Source organism: Armigeres subalbatus, chromosome 3 (genome assembly GCF_024139115.2).
Source record: "Armigeres subalbatus isolate Guangzhou_Male chromosome 3, GZ_Asu_2, whole genome shotgun sequence".
Lineage (NCBI taxonomy): Eukaryota > Metazoa > Arthropoda > Insecta > Diptera > Culicidae > Armigeres > Armigeres subalbatus.
The window spans coordinates 44,383,726-44,390,033 of record NC_085141.1 but is presented as its reverse complement, the minus strand read 5'-3'; positions in this window follow the sequence as shown (position 1 = coordinate 44,390,033).

Genomic DNA, 6,308 nt, shown 5'->3' with positions numbered 1-6,308 from the left:
AGAAAGTAGGAAGAAGAGAGAATATAGAAGGAGATAGGAAGAAGGAAATAGGAAGAAGAAAGAAGAGAGATACAAGAAAGGAGAAGGAAGTAGGGATCAAGTGAAGAGAGAACTTCTCATTTGTTACTTTTTGCTTTTACCTTCTCATTTGGCCTAATGGCCATTCGGCCTAATGACCTGATACCGACGTCAAGACGTGGAAGTGAAATGCGTAAAATGTTGAAGGAGAGGTGCAAAGTTAGTAAGCGAACATCTACAATTTACGTAACGCTCCGAAGGGGGAGTTGGCTAAAGTGTGAAGATACATACAAAATGTTTAAATACTTCATACAAAAGTGTGACTAGGGGTAGGGGAGGTTGAAAATGACCAATTTTTGCGTTACGTAATTAATGGATCTTCCTTAATGAGAAGGAAGGAATTAGATGTGGGTCAACTCCGGAGGTTTTGTTGTTTTTTAGCCAGACAATATCTTCCTGAATTTTCTGGAACTGACAAATCTTTTGTCTTGGGTGCTTGACAGTCGCATCGGTATATATCAAGAGCAACATTTGAAAAGAACGTAACAGCCAACATTTATTCCTTCTGATTCTTTGTCTACATATATAGCACTTTATGTGGACGAAAAATCAGAAGGAATAAAATCCATGTATGTCTGCTCGGTGTTTGGCCCACCGTTTTTGGTCGAATGCCGTTTGGCCAAATTGTGAGAAGTGAGATATTCGAATTAAGAAGTTAGTGGTCAAAAGTGAGAATTGAGAAGTGAAAAATGAGATATTCAAAAAAAGGAAAAAGTATTGAAAAATGAGTACCAAGAACTGGCAGTGAGTATTGAGTAATGAGATGTGTGTAGTACGGGACCCTCCTTAGCCTAGTGGTAAGACGCGCGACTATAAAGCAAGACCATGCTGAGGGTGGCTGGTGCCGGTCTAGGCTATTTTCGGTTTGAAAATTTTCTCGAATCTGGGCATAAAAGTATCATCGTGTTAGCCTCATGATATACGAATGCAGAAATAGAAACTTGACTTAGAAACCTCTCGGTTAATAACTGTGAAAGTGCTAAATTAACAACAATAAGCTGCGAGGCGGCAATGTCCCAGTGGGGGATGTAATGCCAATAAGAAGAAGATGAAGAAGATGTGTGTAGTAATAAGCGAGATATGTGAAATGAGAAGTGGTAAGTAACTGATGAGAATTGAGATGTGATAGTTAAGAAGAAGGAAAAAAATTGTTGCTGCAACATCATTGTGCATAAATCTGGTCACATTTGAGTTACTTAGGGGCCGTACAATTATTACGTAAGCATTTTTCTGGGTTTTTCGACCCCCCCTTCCCCAATGCAAGATTTTTTCCATACAAATATTTTTTAGTTATATGGAGCGTAAGATATTGACCGACCTCCCTCCCACCACAGGTGCTTACGTAATATGTGTACGGCCCCTTATGTCAGGCCTGGTAGCGGGTCACTTTTTAGTGACTTGGTCACTTTTTTCGGGCTAGTCACTAAAAAGTCTCTTTTTTCGACCTCTAGTCACTAAAGTCACTTTTTCTCGCAAAAAGTCACAATTTTCAACTATTTTGAAACTAAGATATTTTTATAAAGCTTTATCCAACGGAAGCTGTTTTGTTTAAGGCAGAAATGAAATTACGGATCTTGGAAAAATGATCACTCTGAAACATCGCCAGCCATTTAACTCGCTGCTCCTATTGACATTTACCAGTAGCTAATTGAAGGTGTTTTACGTCACAGTTTATAAATTGGTATACAGTCATGCAAGCAGGAGACCTGTCGATTTAGTTTTTTTAACTCAAACTTTATGCAGTAGGGGAAGGTGAGAAGACTTGATTCTCCCCTGTTTTACCAAGAACTAAACTGCCCATGATCGGATATTTGTAACACTCCACAACAGTAAAACAGGTTTTACTATCTTGCTTATCTGTGGTAAGCTGGAAATGATTGAGTTTGTGGGGAGGATTAACAAACGATTTACAAAATTAACCAAAATGCATATGTTACAAATGCTATCATTTTTTCACAGCACAAATCCATAAATATGCTAAATGATCTTCACTGATAAAAATGCCATCATTCCACCACAACTTCAGGATATTTGAATTTTGAGTTGTTGCCTCAATTTGAGGAGACTTTATCTCTCATTAGGCATCCATATAAGCATTTGTCTAAAAAGTTCAAGGAAATATAATTTGTTCTCAAGCGGCTTTTTTACAGATGTAATGAAGGGTTTTCTCTAAACAAATATTTATTGAGTAGATATCATAGAAAGGCGATCAAGTCTCTCCAATTTTGAAGATTGCATGCGCTGTCGAATTCCATAGCAAAAATCGTTCATGAATACGCACCTCAAGTTGGAAAATCTGCGTATTTTGGAGTAAAAATATTTAAAAATTCAGAGAGCATTGTCCTCATTACAAGCAGGAGGTCGAAGGTTCAATTCCAAGCTCGTTGTACATGAATATTCATAATTTTTGTATCGTTTTCTACCAAAACGATCCTACTGTTGTTCCTGTCGCACTAAAAATTCCAAAAACATCCGTGACACCTATGACAAATCGTTAGAGTTCTCTGCATCTTTCTTAAGTAGGCAGCTAATCCAATTACTTATTCTCACTTATTCTCACGAGAAGAGAATGCTCATTCACGCAGATATTCGCCGAGAAATAATTTTCAGGAAAGAAAAACAGGTGTTAAGAGTGATAACTATATTTCGATCACTTCCAGTGGCGTAAATATTTGATTTGCTTGCAGACTACTCTTAGTTTAAAGTTGTCCTGCTTTTTACTGATATTGAGTAAAATTTCCGTGGGGTTAAGAGAGGGCAATAATTTCACTTAGTCACTGAGTAGATAAAAGTTACCGAGTACGATTTTCATTTCTCTTCTTAGCTCGTTCTAAGAGAAAAGAGTGACGAGTGAAAGATATTTTCCGCCGCAAATTACAAAAAAAATATTCTCCTTCGACTCAAAAACGCTTGATTTCGTCTCATCGAACTTAAAATTGATTGGAAGTCACTATTTGGTCACTTTTTCTGCAACTGAAAGTCACTATTTGGTCCCTTTTTTCGTCAGCTTTGGTCACTAAAGTCACTATTTTGAGTAGCTTCGGTCGCTACCAGCCCTGTATGCTGCTAGGGTAGAAGAAGGAAGAAAAAGGAAAAAGAATGTATGAGAAAAAACTAAGAAGGACGAAGGAAGTAGGTAGGAAGACCAAGAAAGAAAGACGACGGGAAAAGGAAAAAGGAAGAAGGAAAAATAAACAAGGAATAAGAAAGAAGGAAGAATAAGCAAGAAGGCGAAAAAGAAAAGAAAAGAAGGTAGAAAAAAAGGAGGAAGAAAAAAATGAGGAAGAAAAAAAAATGAAGGAGAAAGAAGAAGGGAAAATGAACAAGAAAAGTGGAAACAAGGAGAGTAAGACCAGAACAATTCAGAAAAAGAAAAAAGGAAGACGAATGGAAAAAAGGAGGAAGAATGGAGAAAAAAAGGAGTCAAAGAAAAGAAGTAGGGAGAAGGAAAAATGGTGAAAAAAGAAGGAATTTACTGATTATGGATCGGCTGTACGTTTTAATTTTATTTATTGAACGGCTACTCAGTCTTGCAATTATTACAACGAGTTTTTTATTTACCCGACTTTTCGACACGGGAAAAGAAGAAGGAAGAAGTAAAAAGAGGATGAAGGAGAAGGAAACAAAAAGATGGAAGAAGGAAAAAGCAAGAAAGAAGAATAAATGAAGAAGAAAAGAAGGAAGAAGGGAGAAGAAAGCATAAAGAAGGAAGAACGAACTAAGAAGATGGAAAAAGGAAAAAAAAGAAAAAAGATGCAAGAAGAATGAAGTAATAAGGTAAAAAATAGGAAGTAGATTAAAGAAAGAAGGAAGTAGTTACTTTACCATTTCTCGCTTTTCACTTCTCAATTCTTACTTCTCACTTCTCTCTCATCACTTCCTTCTTCTCACCCCTCACTTCTTTCTTTTCATTTCGCACTTATCATTTCTCTCTTCTTACTTCTCACTTCTCATTTCTCACTTTTCACTTCTTACTTCTCACTCTTCAATTCACGCTTCTCGCTTATCATTTCTCACTTCTCAGTTTTCACTTTCCACTTTTAATTTACCATTGCTCCCTCCTCACTTTTCAATTCTCGTTTCTCACTTCGCTCTTTTCTCACTTCTTACTTTTCATTTCTCACATGTCACTTGTCACAGTTCAGTTCTCACTTCTTACTTTTCACAGCTCACTTTTGCTCCTCACGTCTTATTTCTTATCACATGTGAGAAGTGTCTAGTTCCTCATTTCTTTCTGTACACTTCAAATAATTCTCCCTACTCACTCCTCATTACTAGCTTTTCGCTACTCGTACTCTAACGATTTCTTTTCAACTATTCGGCTAAACAGCATTCGGCCAAAAAGGGTCCATCCAACCAAATGACCTGACACCGTCACGGTGTTGGAGCAACTTTGCCTACCACAATGACACGAATTGAAACTCTAACATTAATAGAGAAAAGAAAACCCCACAATCTAAGGGGTGATTCAAATATGATGGTTGGGAGCTGGTCCTGCACCTCCGATGAGGACTGTATTTTTTGGTCGGCGTTCCAAGAGCGATCCTTGGGACTGAGGTGGACACAAATCGGGTAGATTTGGCTTTTATTCCAGGTGGGTTTCGGATTGTTCGCTTTGCGGGTTTTGTTTCACAACTCAGATCATCTTCATACTTGAATACATTAATTTTGTCCATCACACATTACACATCATCTTCTTCTTCTTCTTATTGGCATTACATCCCCACACTGGGACAGAGCCGCCTCGCAGCTTAGTGTTCATTAAGCACTTCCACAGTTATGAACTGCGAGGTTTCTAAGCCAAGTTACCATTTTTGCATTCGTATATCATGAGGCTAACACGATGATACTCTTATGTCCAGGGAAGTCGAGACAATTCCCAATCCGAAAATTCCCTAGACCGGCACCGGGAATCGAACCCAGCCACCCTCAGTATGGTGTTGCTTTGTAGTCGCGTGTCTTACCGCACGGCTAAGGAGGGCCCATCAATATTGGCTTAATAAACAACACTTTATTTACTCGTAACTTCGTTTATTGAAATTAACACTACGTATATTTTGGTTTGAACACCCTTGGATATTCGAACTCTGTCCAATCGTTTCCGATGTGAACAGGAGACCTTTCTAAGATGGCGCCGTCGGTGCGCCAAATTTCTCCTTGTAGATGGGTGGCCACGCACACCACCCAGCCACATGTTTCGCCGAGGGGTGCATCAATAAAGATGGCAAGCTGATACTTTTTAATATTTCTAGACCTCCCTCTCCCCTCTGTTACGCTTTTTTGTATACCTTGTATATGTACTGTCATAAAATCTTAGACCCCTTCCCCCTTAAAACTGAGACGACGGGCACAAGAAGACGAGGTGAGGAGCAAGTGGGTGGATCGGTCAGGTGGAAGACGATCCCTCCGTAGACTGCGTGGTTTTTATCAAATCTGAAGATGAGGCTTTGGATAAAGGGAGGCTAGTGTGTAATGATAAATACTGCTGAACTGTAAGGCGTTATTTATGGATAGGACTTAGGAAGTTTATCATTCCGTACAAGTCAACGAGACGTCGACCCTAGACCATGCACAACTATTTGCACATCACACTTCAGGTATTCCACGGAGTTATCTATGAATGGATTAGCTTCCTTGTTGTTTTCACTTTACTCATCCATCGAAAGATGGACCTGCTGGGGGTGGAAAAGTTCGGAGCGGATATTACTATTTGGAGGGATGTCTGCAAAGAGAACCGAAGAGCTCGATCGACTAGTTGAAAATCACGGAACTGTCAGATATCGAGGGACTTGCTTCTAATAAACGATAACAGCAAGTGAACAACTTTACGAAGACTGTCTAGGGAATCGGTTGTGGCAGCGAATGTTTCCAGGGATAATGTCATCCGAACCGAAGGGCGATTAAGTAATTCAGCAGTATGGGATGGTCCGATGGTTCTTTTTGCTCTACCGCCTACAAATTCAACACACATGGCCGCAGCTGCTACTCGGAATCGAGCATCTAAGATTCTGATCTTTGTGCATAAGGAGTGTGACACGGAACCAGGTACACCAAATTAGAGTTTCCATCCCGGGATTTAGGAAAATTCGGGATTTCCCGATTCCCGGGATATTATTTTTGAAATCCCGAAAATCCCGACAAAAAATACTGTTTCATTTCCAATTCGCAAACAGTGTAATTTTTCTTCTTACAAAAGTTATTTGTTTTGAACGCGAAACCCAACTTAGGTG